The sequence below is a fragment of the Suncus etruscus genome, chromosome 13 (assembly GCF_024139225.1).
Source record: "Suncus etruscus isolate mSunEtr1 chromosome 13, mSunEtr1.pri.cur, whole genome shotgun sequence".
NCBI classification, from domain to species: domain Eukaryota; kingdom Metazoa; phylum Chordata; class Mammalia; order Eulipotyphla; family Soricidae; genus Suncus; species Suncus etruscus.
In genome coordinates, this window is record NC_064860.1 from 56328159 (window position 1) to 56343234 (window position 15076).

Sequence of the window (15076 nt, forward strand, 5' to 3'; positions counted from 1 at the left end):
CAGTCTTCCAAGTCACATTAACACTAGCAGTCTAAAAGTGACATCAACCAGATTTACTGTTACGAAGAAAGGAGTAGGAGTGGAATGATGTCTCTAAAATTTAAAGTGCCATGCCTGAGTATTTCGAAAATTTTCTCTGCTGCCAAGGAGTTTTAGATTTTAGATGATTTACCTTTAAAAATAACCAAGGATCCATCCATAATAAGTTTGAAGAAATAGAAAACTAGTGAAAAATCTTAAAAAACAGAAAGAAGAGTTATAGAGAAGCCCAAAGCATGTTTAAAAATATCAATGAGGAACCAATAAAAGATGCTTATATAGCAAAGACTGGACATAAACCATAGGTTTGAGAACATGTTTTATAAAAAGGAGGCCTCTGTTGGATTCCCCAATACTTTTTAGTCTCCCAGGCATTATCAGAGGTGGTGATCCCTAGCATTTGAATACTGCTCTTTATGCCTCCCAATTACATATAAATATGTTAACACTGACAAAAAATGAGGAATTTCTACTTTGGGATTATAAAAGAAAAACATCAACCTGGGGCCAAGCAATCTCATGAGCATTGAGTGGAAATAAAAGTGATCAGACCTAGCTACCCAACCCAAAGTCAATGACAGTAGAATCAAAAGACCCAAACTACAACAAGCTAACAAGAAAGAGACCTGTTACACTAGCAGTCAAAGGAGCCAAAGGGTGGAGGTATGGTATATATGCTTGGAAAAGGTGCAGAGGACGGTCAACACTGGTGGTGGACATTGTCCTAATTTACTGCCACTATACTTGTATACTATATTTATACAGTATACTGTACCTTAAATATAACTGTGTAAGACTTTTAATTCATATTGGTCTCAATAAAAATCATAATAAATAAATTAAACAAAACCCATAAAATTAAACAGCTCATTTTGTTAAGCATAAAATACAAATATATACAATACAAACATATAATAAAAATATAAATAATATAAAATACAAATTACATTTGGAGACATATTTTGGGTGAACTCATGAATATTTCTCACTGACTGTTCTCAGTACTTATTCTTGGTTCTGTGCTAGCAAATAATCCTGGTGTCACTAAGCAAACCATGTAGGGTGGGAGTCATCTCTGCATGTGCCCAGCCTGCAGTACTATCTTTTCAACCCTTGAACATATATCTCAAGTGGTCACAGAAACACATTATTAGTAATTAAATATTTATTAATTAATAATTTGTTAAATCAGTGAATGGGAGTTAGATTCCTAAGCATACACTAGCATCTTTGTTACATACATATAGTTAAATTTCCAGAAAAGAACCCTAAACAATTATATATTTTATTATATTTATTTTGCCTTATTTTATTAATAATTTTTCAATTGAATCACCATAAAATATAGTTACAAAGTTGTTCAGAATTGAGTTTCAGTTGTGCAATATTACAACACCCCTTCTTCATCAGTGCACATATCCCACCACTAACATGGTCAGTTTCTCTCCTGCATTCTATCTTGCCTGTCTATATGGAAGACATTTTTCTTCTTTCTCTCTCTTCCACTTTTCTTTTTAGGCACAGTGGTTTTCACTAAAGCTAATGAAGGGTATCATTCATATCACTTTACCTCTTGTCGGCACCTCTGTTTTTTCCAGAGTGATCGTATCCAATATCATTGTCACAATGGTCCCTTTATTTGCACCCCTTGCTTTTGTCAAGCTTTCAACAATGGACCAGTCCTTTTGGACCTTGTCTCTATTGTCTTTCAATAACACCCAAAATAAGGGCTTAATTTCATCTTTAATGATGTGAACATTATGACATCTTTCCTAGAAAATTTCAATACCAACTATACATTTTTAGTAGTAAAAATAAGATTTATTTTCAGATACCATGTGTAGATCATTTTCCCATTCTCTTGTGAGCAGTTGATGGGAGAAAGCAGAAATCACTGGAAGCAAGGCAATAATAATTGGGTTTAGTGATTTATAACAGGCAAGTAAAATACTTACCAGTGCATATCTGACTGCGAGGAAGTAAGTCACATTAGGTAGATCAAAAATACCATGTATCTGTCAAAGTACCATGTGTCTGTTATCAATGATTGCAATCACTACCTGTTTTATACCTCAGTTAACTTATGATTACATTGGCCCTGTTCTATTTTTCTTAAATCAAATAGATTTTAAAATAAATCTATTTAAAAATAAAAGTTTTTTTGTTGAAGAACCTTGGTTTACAACGTTTTTGATAGTGGAGTTTTAGACCTGTATTCTATCAACACTAATCCCATCAGTGTCAATTCTCATCACCAGTGTTCACATACTTCATCATCCTTCATCCACCCTCCCTGCCTGCCATCTTGACATGTACATTATAAAGTTCAGTAATTGCAGCTTAGATCTCAGTTTCAAAGTTGCTGAGTCTACGTTTTGATTTATAGATATACCATTCTTCCACATCACCAATTTATCTGAAACCCAACACCTGTTTTCCCATTACTTACCTTTCTCAACTTCTTTTATGCCTTGATTTATTTTCTTCTATTTCTTTTTCTCTAGATTCTAGGGTCAAATTGATGTAGGCACCACCCCTTTACTACAGTATAATTCCTCATCCAGTTATTTTATATACCACATATATGTAAGAATATTATGAGCCTTTCTTTTTTTGTCTTACTTCATTCAACTTAATATATTCCAGGTTGTACACTTTACCATAACTTAAATTTATATTCACCCCATTATGGGTTCCCCAGAATCTTCCCAGTTCTTCAGGATCAGGAAAATCTAATATCTATTGGATGCTTATGAACTAGAAACTGGGAATTGAACCACCATCAGTCCTGGGTTGGCCACTTGCAAGCAAACGCCTTACAGCTATGCTATCTCTCCAGCCCCTATTCAGGATATTTCAAATGCAGCATATAGCTACTGCTGGCACTTACTAAAACACACACCTACTCTTACTCAGGTCTTCTTCTAACTTGACACACAGCTATACTTTGTCACTTAAAGTATTGAGTTCCTGGACATCCCAAGACCCACTGCTCTTCCTTACTTAGGCATAGCTATCAGATACTCTTACCTACCCATCAGTCTCTGAGTGAATTTCCTGAAGTCAACTGGTGCTGAGGAACAGGACTCTAGTTACACATGCCCTTGCAGAGGCTTCCAAGTACTCTCTTTCCCAGGATTGTTCGAAAGAGACAACTTAGCAAAAGTTATGAAACTTATTTTAAAATCCCTCTCACTTCTTAGGCATACTTTTCTTTGCCTTAATAGTTTATGTCATGTATTTTATAACTATATATTTCTAAATCACAAATAATTTTTCTTAAATTTAGTGAAATAGCTAAAGTCCTAAATAATGGGGCTGGAGTGATAGCACAGCCATAGGATGTTTGACTTGCATGATGACAAACCGGGATGAATCTGGGTTTGATCCCTGACATCCCATATGATCCCCCAAGACTGCCGGGAGTGATCTGAGCACAGAGCCAGAAATAACCCCAGAGCTTCTTTGGGTGTGGCCCCAAAAGAAAAAATAAGCATCTAAAAATTCTTGGATTATTCACAGATCTGTTTAACCTCACAGACAGACATTTACAATGTGAAATCCAACCATCAAAAATTCCAGACATACAGGCATGTCTAAACACATGACTCTTTATCCATACCATGTGGATAACCAAAAATAATGGGAAGATGAAATAACACACATTGACAGTGAAGTCTATGATCAGCGAAGAATTTATAAAATAAAAGCAATTCAAACTTATTAGAAAGACATTAAAAATTACTCCTAATGATATACACTGAAATTATAAAAAATTTGGAGAGAAAAGTTGCATGAGAAATGTCCAAACATATACTAATAAGTTAAAAATTATAGACATTGAACATGTAATAAATGAACTCAATAGCAGAGTGTAGAAGAAAAAATATAAATTTAGAGAATTGCAATCAAAAGGGAATAATCCCCCTAAAGAATTCCAACAAAATTAGCAAGGAAACATTGCAAACAATAAATATACAAACTATATGAGACATTGTAAGCATTATAAAAGGAAATAATATTCACATTATGTTCCAGAAAGAGAAAAAGTAATTTATATTTGAATAAATAGTAGTCAAGAACTTCCTTATCCTGAGAAAAGAGGCAGTCAGATCCAAGAATATTGAAATAGAATGAGATATGCCTAAATATAAAATCACATATTATAACATTTTGTGGTTTAAGTGGAATGTTTAAGTGGTTTAAGATAAAAGCATCAAGATAAAAGCAAAATGTCTCAAATAAATGAATTCCAGACTGAAAGCAGATTTGTCAACTAAAATTGTGTAGTACAGAAGACAGAGGCATGATTTACTAAGTACTGATTTCAACATAACCCAACCAAGAATATTCTACCCAGCTAGGCTATTACTCATATTGAAAGAGAAATAAGGAGTTTTACAAATAACAGCCAAAGGAATTTATTTACACTAAATGTTCCTCCAGGTATACTTAAAGGACTTTTATAAATCTAAAATTATTCCCACTTGCAGGTAGAAAGATACCTAATAGTTATGAAATATAGAGAGGAAGCATAATAATGACAACTCTTAAAATATACTTAAGATTTTTATAGCTCACTTCACCATTGACAAATATACCAGACAAGAAAGCAGAATATTAACTGAGAATTAGAGAAAGATAGGATTAATAAACCTTCAAAGGGTCCTCCACTTAAAATTAATATATATTTATCTTAAGTGCATATTGATTATTAATCATGAATGACTATATGTTAAAATGCAAAACAAGTGCCCATGATTTAATAAAATGATCGTATTAAAAATTATCTGTCTTAAGTATCCAACTAAAAGCTAATGACAATAGAGTCAAGACACCCAAACCACAACAAGCTATACACAAAGGGACCTGTTACACTAGCAATCCAGAAAGCCAAGGTGGAGTTATGTGATGCATGCTGGAAAAATGTGACAAAGGGAAGTCATTACTGTTGGTGAGAATTGACCTAATTCATTGTCACTATGCGCCTTAAATATAACTGTGAAAGACTTATAATTCACATTGGTTTCAATAAAAATAAATCAAGTATCTTGCTGAATATACTTTGGACTTATATCATTGGTAAAATGAGGAATACAGGGCAATATTGAGTCCAACAAAATATAAATGAGATAAAATTAAAGTTTGCTTTAATTTTAACTATGAAGCATAGATTTTGCATCAGAAAATATATATCAAATATTGTATTGTAAAACAGTTTATAATGGGTTATATAGTAATGTAACTAGTTTTATATGTATTATTTAGTCTAGATTTCATGGTCACTCTGAAGTTAATACATTAGACTATGACATGAATTCATTATGTAATTCTAAGAATTATATCTAGTAAAATACCATATAAATCTTTAAAAAATATCTGGAATGATTCTGATACAACCTACTTTAAAATCTCCTATACACTTGCCTTATAAAATTGATCAAACTTTTTAAATTTAAAATATGATTATAAAGTCTTTAAGGCAGCATATTTATGAAGAAATTTACCCTGATGTTTAGAATAGGGATTCCTTTATTCTTCATTATGTATCTTGTGTTTCTAATTTTTATTTGCACACTCAAAATGTTCTGACTTGTCCTTATTATTCACTTTCTTCTGTCCATTATAACTCAATACATTGTCAATCTTACAGATGAATAAATTAAATATTATAGAAATCAAACCATATAAAAAGAAAATGCATGAACAATGGATTTCCATGTTGGGCTCATGAGTCCCAGAGCCCTCCCCTCACCCAGTGATTCTAGGCCAGCCAGGCTGTGGCTCAAAACAAGGGCCCTAAGGTGAGATTCTGATTGGCAGTGCACTAACAGTGATTCTTATGCCACCCGAACAATACTAGGTGCCACCAATGCAAGAGCTTGGGAACCCTTAAATATTTATTCTAAAATATACTGGAAACTATGTGATGCCATAAATCTATCCAAGTTGGGTGTATGACAGATATATGACCTAACTGCTTTATGTTCCAGCCTGTTTGACTCTAGACTCAAAGGGATAGAACACTATCTTACAATATAATTTTCAAAAACAGATTAAGTATTGTGATATTATAAATAAAATAAAATGGGTGTTCAACAATACAGATATCACAAAATGAAGCTTGGGGACCCTTAGATATTTATTCTAAAATATATTGGGGACCACATGATACCAGAAATCTATCCAAGTTGGGTGTATGGCAGATATATGACCTAATTGCTTTATCACCAGCCTTTTTGACTTTAGACTCAAAGGGGTAGAAAACTATCTTACAACATAATTTTCAAAACAAGATTGAGTATTGTGATATTAGAAATAAAATAAAATGTGTGTTCAATATTACAGATATCACAAAATGAACAGACAGAACAACTCTGCCTAGACTAAGATATTCTGTCTCTGGAATTTAATTTATCAACTTCTACTTTATATTTATTAAAATGTTTAAATTAGGAGCCAGAGCAGTGGTGCAAGCAGTAAGGCATCTGCCTTGCCCTCGCTAGCTTAGGATTGACCTCGGTTCAATTCTCCGGCATCCCATCTGGTCCCTCAAGCCAGGAGTGATTGCTGAGTGCATAGCCAGGATTAACCCCTGAATATCACTGGGTGTGGCCCAAAAACAAAAAACAAATATATATATTTAAATTAAATTTTTGAGTATTTAAATATATATACGTTTATAAGTTGGGAAATATTTGGTTTAATTGCTATGTTGGGAATTTGATAAATTTTATGCTGTAGTAAGAAGCATTTACTATCTATTTGGATCTGGGCATATTTTTTTTATCTTTTTTTAAATTTTATTTTGATTTAACACCACACCTTGCAAATCACAGGATGTACTTCTGGCCCAAAAATTACTTCTGGCATGCTCATCCCACTAAATCTTATGCCAGGAACCTAACAAGGGTCAGCCTCCTGAATAGCAAACCAATAATCCCTGTACTATCTTTTGGAACAAAGATGTTTTTAAGTGTTTGAATTTCCTGAGATTTATAGTATTGAATACTTAATAATTATTAACTCCTTATAAACTACTGGTAGGCAAGTTGAAATATGTGTTTATGCCTCATTTGGAATCTTCTAAGTTGATCATAATAATGGTTTGCACAAACATATGTATAAGTAGGTATTCAGGATAGTTGTTCTATAAATACTGAAAGCATACAAGTTAACAGGAAATAAGTACACTAATACAAAAAATAGTATGGAGAGATAGTATACTATAGTTTTGTTGTATACAACCAAACTGAGTATTATAACTGAAAATCATTCATAGTAATTTCCAAGATCAAGGGCAGGCACACTAAGCACCACTAGTTGTGACATGCGCAAGAAATTCCACCTCCATTAAGTATACATAAATGATTCTATGATATGACTTAAATGAAAGATAAATAGTTTTAGAGTATAGGAAAAGGCAAAACAAAACAAAAAAAAAAAACAGAAAATTGTGAGTGGGTTTAAATGATAACCCTGCTTGACTCTAAATTTGAAAGCAGAATTTGCCATCCTGTGATGAGATAGTAAAGGAAAAGACATGAAAAGCTTGCGTTTGGAAAAATTCTCTAAAGAGAACAACTAGAAGTAATCCTACCTCTTAGTTTCCAACTAATTTTAATAGCTTATAAATAACAGTGTAGCAGAATTAAAATTACTTCTTTATATTTCTGAAATGGTGGGGTTGGAGTTATTTATGTTAGCTAAAACCTGAATATTTTATTTTAGTTTACAATATAGTTCAAATTTAAAACTTTATGTGAAGAGACCTTTGCTGCTTTTTATAAAATGATAAAATGTATTAGCAAATATAATCTTACTAACGGACCATTTATGACTGCAATATTTATGTTATCACCTTGTCCTTATATATTTTTACAATAGAATTTGTATTATTTAATTAGACACATAAGTTTATTGGTTATCATAAAATTTACAAAAATAAATAGTAATAGATAGACAATTTATTAATATTATAGGTTCATGATATTCATAACTGGTATGCTGATCATTCTCTCAAACCCACCAATACTTCAAATGATTATCTACTTGTTTATTTTCATTCTTTCTTTTTAAATAATATCTTTACTTAAGCATTATGATTATAAACACAATTGTACTTGGTTTCAGTTATAAAAAGAACACTCCCCTTCACCAGTGCAACATTTCACCACCAGTGCCCCATATTAATTTTTATTTTTTAAATTATATTTCAGAAAACTTTTTGCAAGTTTCTTTTATTTACAACACCAACTTTTAACAGATCACTGCTATTAAGACAATAAAGTATGCAGAAATTGCCTTACAAAAAATAGGAAAATACGAAAATGCCACTTTCTATAGAGAAGCCATAGTTCAATTTTATTCAGAACAATAAAATAAAAGAGTATAGGCAAACTTTTGATCATCTGAGAAAGAACTCAAGCTGATCTGGAATCTGTACTAAAACTGTACATGCAGTGAGAACAATAGAACAATCTGTTAATACAACTGATTTGCTGCTGCATTTGTCGACAGTTTGTCTAATATTAACAATTATAAACAGAGCAGTGAAACTAGGATTTGGAACAATCCTTACAGTGTTACAGTGGCAGGAAGAGTATTTCATTTCTCTCACATCACTGGCTTTCTTTGTGTACCTGGGCTTCTTCTTCTTCAGTAAAGACATTTTTGATACTGAAGGTTTTTACAAATATCCTCAGCTATTTCCCCTTTGATCATATTGGCAACAGTTTTGCATGTAACATCAAACAATGCTCTGATGATTAAATAGTTTGCACCCAGAATAAGTTCAAAAAGTGTTCCTTGGTCCATTTTCAGGAATTCTTGTTCCCAAACAGGAATAACTTATTTGTTCGCTTTTTTTTTTTTTTTTTTTTTTTGGTTCTCTCAGAAGGATGGGAGATCATCCTGTGGTGTGTGCACCACTGAATAATCTTTTTTTAAATATTGCTGCATTATCATTTGGGAGAGGAACTGGGTCATCATCCCCTTTCCTTTATAGTTCATTCCCAAATTTTACAAATTGGTTTTGATAGTTACAGACTCCTTGGTAATTTCCACATAGATTTCAAATACGTCTCCATCAGAACTCTGCAACTTAATAGAAGACAAGATGTTCCATCAGGAGAAGATGACGCGGCTTAAGGCTGATGAGAGTGGGGCTGTGTCAGCATATCGAAGAACAGGGTAGAGAATAAGGACACTGCTAATGTTCATTTTAAAAGTTTCCCTGAATGATGATATTCTTTAAGAAACTAGAGTCTACTAATTAAAGAATAAAAGATAGATTTTATGGGGCCAGAGCAGTGGGGCAAGTACGTAGCAGGGGTACCTGGGGGCCTCAGGAGGCAAAGTCGGGGTGATCCTTGAGTGCAAAGTCAGTAGTAAGCCTTGAACATTGGGTTGTGTGACCCAAACAACTAAATCAAAACAAAACGAAAAAAGATTCCTCTAGGGCAGGGCCACAAAATGTTATACGGAGGGCTGTTTGCGGTATGCGGGCCATGAGTTTGGTGTCTGCCTTGCGTGCTCTAGCCTAGGACTAACCGTGGTTTGATCCACCAGTGTCCCATATGGTCCCCCAAGCCCGGGGCGATTTCTGAATGCATTGCCGAGAGTAACCCCTGAGCATCACTGCCTGTGGCCCAAAAATTAAATAAATAAATAAATAAATTTAGTTGGTTAATAAGTGGAAATGTATGTGTGGATATTCTATTCTAACCAATTAGAGTCTATGCTTATTCTAGTACCATATTGTTTCAATCCCTATGACTTTATAACAGAGTTTTGAGTTAGATAAGATGCCTCCTAATTTTTAATTTCATCATTATGATAATATAATAATAATATTTTAAGGAACACTATGTTCTAAATAACATGTCTAATCTATTACTTATATTTTTCAGTTTTTGTAGTTTAATTTTTTATTTTAATCAAAGTGGATTACATATCTTTCACAGTAATATTTTTAGTTACATAGTGATATTGAATCAGGGACTTTCCCACCACCAATGTTGTCCTCCCTCCACCCTTGTTCCCAGCATGCATCCCATATCCCCTTCACTTACCCCCAGGCTGCTATTATAAGTGGTCCTCCTCTGTGTAAAATGGCTATCAATTCTGTTGTCATTGGCTTTGAATTTGGTGTTTAAGTTTGATGATTTTTTTATTTCTACTTAATATTCATATGACTGTTTGGTCTTTGTAACCTCCATTATTTCCCCCTCCATTTCTGAGGTGGAGCAAGATGGTTCAAGTTGTGTGGTTCTGTTTGAAGGAAAGAGAAAAAAATTAATAATAAAATAAAATGGGGCAAAAATTAAACAAGCAAAAAATGGGAGTAGTCCTTCTGGAGGCTATATCTATCAATTTAAGAGCAGGAAGATAAGAGTAAGAAAAACATAACAATACAAAACAATAAAATAAAAGATAAAAATCAAACAGAAAACTCGAAAAGCACTACTAGAGCAATATAGGCAGCAGCCACATAATAACCACGGTCCTAAAATAAAAACAAAACAAAGCACACACACACAAAATGATATTTTAATTGCAAATATTTTATAGAAAAATATAAAAAATTAAAAATTAAAAATATCAAGGATGTTTCTATATCATACATTATAGTCCTTTATTTCATAATTTCACAATTTTTAACAATTCAAGTTAGTCACTGTAATCAATGTACACTTCTCAGAACCCCCGTTGCATAATTCATAAATAAATAAGATAAAGTAAACCAAAAATTGGCTTAAGTAATGCTTTCTCAAACTTTAATCCATAAAAACTGTGACATTTGACTCAGGAATAGGGGTCTGAGAGAAAGTATAATGGTTATGGTGTTTTTTTGTCATGCAACTAGTCAGGACTCATTACAGTTTGATTTTGAAACCACATATTGTCTCCTGAGCCTGGAGGAAACCCTCAGCACTGATTGAAGAATAAACTCTGAACAATACTGTATGGCCTAAAATACTCATATACAACCATACACACATACACACACAAAGGAATATAGTGACTCGAGTCAGCATTAAACCTTGAAATATATGGTCCCCTATAACATCTGGGGTATTCCTGAGCACTTTATTGATAGTATTATTTACATATCACTCTATGTGCCCTAAACATAAAATCAAATATGTCATTAATATTCTTAAATTTTATTTTATAGTTGGCCATGGAGATTGCACAGTGGGTAAAGCACTTACTTTAAATAGAACTTACTAGTATTCAATTACTGGCATTGCATAGGATTGGTTCCCCTAGTAACACCAGCAGTGATCACTGAATGTAGAGCCAGGTGTAAGTACTAAGTCTAGCCAAAAACACACAAAAATCACTTTCATGACAAGTTTGTTATATAAAAGAGTAAAGTAACTATAGTGTCTCTCTTTTGTTTAAAAGTCATGCCCACCTCTGCTTAAAAATAACTCCTGGCTCTGTACTCAGGTATTATTCCTAATGGTGCTTAGAGACCATATGTATAAACAGTATGGGAGATAGAATAAGGATGAAGAGAGTATAAAACAAGTTCCCTACACACTATACTAGATTTTAGGTCCTGCTATATTGTTTCAGAAGAAAAAACAGTACTCTATATTCCTTGATTTTTTTTTCTGTCATTTATTTCTGTTCATGATTTCTTGATTCATCTCATAATGGTTTAACTGTGTGATTATGCTTTTACTTTTAATGTTTAAACAATAATGATCTCTGAGCATCAATATAATTATCACTCTATGCTTCTCTTTACAACATTTATTTGAATATTTTTCCAAATCAATTATAAGGCTGTTGAGGCCGAGAGATAGTATGCAGGTAAGGCATTTGCCTAAGATGCAGAAGGATGGTGGTTTGAATCCCAGCATCCCATATGTTCCCCCAAGCCTGTCAGAAGTGATTTCTGAGCGTAGAACCAGGAGTAACTCTTGAGCATGGCCAGGTGTGACCCCCCAAAAATGATAAGGCTGCTATCATAAAATTAATGTTAATCTTATATAAAGAATGCAATTTTATTTTTATATAGTTATTTTATAAGTAAAATTACTTTATGTTTTGGTCAAAAAAGTCATGTTATATACAGTTGTGAGTATTTTGTTATTGTTTTAGTTATTGTACTTACATATTCCATTATTTTTCTCATGTACACATTGCAGTTTTCAGTAATCCCTCTTTTTAATCAATATACTTGGAGTACCTGGAAAAGTCAAACTGCACTCCTTTCCACTTTTCCAGTTTCCTATTACTACTTGATATTATCAGTGAAAATTCCTTGGTGCACTATAACTCTAGGGTTTTTTGTTTGTTTGTTTGTTTTTGTTTTTTTATTGCAGGGGATTGAACTACACCCGATGACACTTAGGGGTTACTCCTGGATATGCACTCAAAAATCACTCATGGCCTGGGGGACCTTATGGGATGCTGGAAGATCGAACCGCAGTCCATTCTAGGTTAGCGCATGCAAGGCAAATGCCCTAGCGCTTGTGCCACCATTCTGGCCTCAATATCTCTAGCTTATGTATCTAAAAACCAGGCCGGAAAGGTAACATGGAGGTAAGGCATTTGCCTTGCATGCAGAAGGCGTGGTTTGAATCCTGGCATCCCATATTGTCCACCAAGCCTGTCAAGAGCTATTTCTGAGCATAGAGCCAGGAGTAACCCTGAGAGCTGCCAGTTGTGACCCAAAAAGAAAACAAACAAAATTTTTAAGCCACAACCAGCTATGCTAAGGTATTTATCAAACCTTATGTGGTGTTGGGGATCAAACTTGGGTTCTCTGTGAACAACACAGTGCTTAACTTACTTTACTACCCTTTCCAGAAAACTCATAGAAAATATTCTACCTTTTACAGAGTGTGCTGCAACTCAATGTATATTAATATTTTTCAAACTCGAAACATGTTTTAGAACATGTAAAATTGTCTTAAACAATTTCTGCATCCTTTTGTTTGATAATCTTTCCTTTATCTTGATTATTGTTATTTCTGCAGATTTCTTTAAATATATTTTTTATTTAAACACCTTGATTACATACATGATTGTGTTCTTTGGGTTTCAGCCATGTACAGAACACCACCCGTCACCAGTTCAAACTTCCCATCACCAATGTCCCACACAATGCTCACCACACAACCCCCACCTGTAATCAAGACAGGCTTTCTATTTCATTCATACATTCTCATTATTAGGATAGTTCAAAATGTAGTTATTTCTCTAACAAAACTCATCCCTGTTTGTGGTGAGCTTCATGAGGTGATCTGTAACTTCCAGCCCTTCTTTCTTTTGTGTCTGAAAATATTATTGCAAGAATGTCTTTCATTTTTTCAAAACCCATGGATGAGTGAGACCATTCTGGGTCTATCTCTCTCTTTTTGACTTATTTCACTCAGCATAATAGATTCCATGTACATCTATGTACAGAAAAGTTTTATGACTTCATCTCTCCTGACAGATGAGCAATATTCCATTGTGTATATGTACCACAGTTCCTTTAGCCATTCGTCTGTTGAAGGGTAACTTGGTTGTTTCCAGAGTCTTGCTATGGTAAATAGTGCTGCAATGAATATAGGTGTAAGGAAGGGATTTTTGTATTGTATTTTTGTGTCCCTAGGGTATATTCCCAGGAGTGGTATAGCTGGATCATATGTGAGCTTGATTTCCAGTTTTGGGAGGAATCTCCATATTGCTTTCCATAAAAGTTGAACTAGACAGCATTCCCACCAGCAGTGGATAAGAGTTCCTTTCTCTCCACATCCCCGCCAACACTGCTTGTTCTCATTCTTTGTGATGTGTGCCAATCTCTGTGGTGTGAGGTGGTACCTCATAGTTGTTTTGATTTGCATCTCCCTGATGATTAGTGATGTGGAGCATTTTTTTAGGTGTCTTTTGGCCATTTGTATTTCTTCTTTGTCAAAGTGTCTGTTCATTTCTTCTTCCCATTTTTTGATGGGACTAGATTTTTTTTCTTGTAAAGTTCTGTCTGTGCCTTGTACATTTTGGAGATTAGCCTCTTATCTGATGGATATTGGGTGAATAATTTCTCCCACTCAGTGGGTGGCACTTGTATTCTGGGCGCTATTTCCTGTGAGGATCAGAAGTTTCTCAGCTTAATATATTCCCATCTGTTAATCTCTGCTTTCACTTGCTTGGAGAGTGCAGTTTCCTCCTTGAAGATGCCTGTAGTCTCAATGTCCTGGAGTGTTTTGCCTACATGTTGTTCTATATATATATTATGGTTTCGGGTCTGATATCAAGGCCTAATTCCATTTGGATTTTACCTTAATACATGCTGTTAACTGGGGGTCTAAGTTCAATTTTTTGCAAGTGGCTAGCCAGTTATGCCAACTCCACTTGTTGAAGAGGCTTTCTTTGCTCCATTTAGGATTTCTTGCTCCTTTATCAAAAATTAGGTGATTGTATGTCTGGGGAACATTCTCAGAGTATTCAAGCCTATTCCACTGATATGAGGTCCTGTCTTTATTCCAATAACATGCTGGTTTAATAACTATCGCTTTGTAGTAAAGTTTAAAGTTAGGGAAAGTAATTCCTCCCATATTCTATTTCCCAATGATTGCTTGAGCTATTCTAGGGTGTTTATTGTTCCAAATGAATTTCAAAAGTGCCTGACCCACTTCTTTGAAGAATGTCATGGGTATCTGTAGAGGGATCACATTAAATCTGTACAATGCTTTGGGGAGTATTGCCATTTTAATAATGTTAATCCTGCCAATCCATGAGCAGAGTATGAGTTTCCATTTCCGCATATCCTCTCTTATTTCTTGGAGCAGTGTTTTATAGTTTTCTTTATATAGGTCCTTCACATTTTTAGTCAAATTAATTTTAAAATATTTGAGTTTGTGTGGCACTATTGTGAATGGGGTCGTTTTCTTAATGTCCATTTCTTCCTTATTAGTATTTGTATATAGGAAGGCCATTGATTTTAGTGTGTTAATTTTGTAGCCTGCCACCTTTCTATGTGAGTCTATTGTTTCTATAAGCTTTTTAGTAGAATCTTTAGGGTTTTCTAAGT

The 15076-nt window shown here is 33.9% G+C and overlaps 1 pseudogene; it reads right to left on the bottom strand.

Moving 5' to 3' along the window:
- Positions 1-8660: 8660 nt before the first annotated feature.
- On the bottom strand, positions 8661-9165 carry LOC126025831 (S-phase kinase-associated protein 1-like; annotated as a pseudogene).
- Between the last annotated feature and the right edge of the window lie 5911 nt (positions 9166-15076).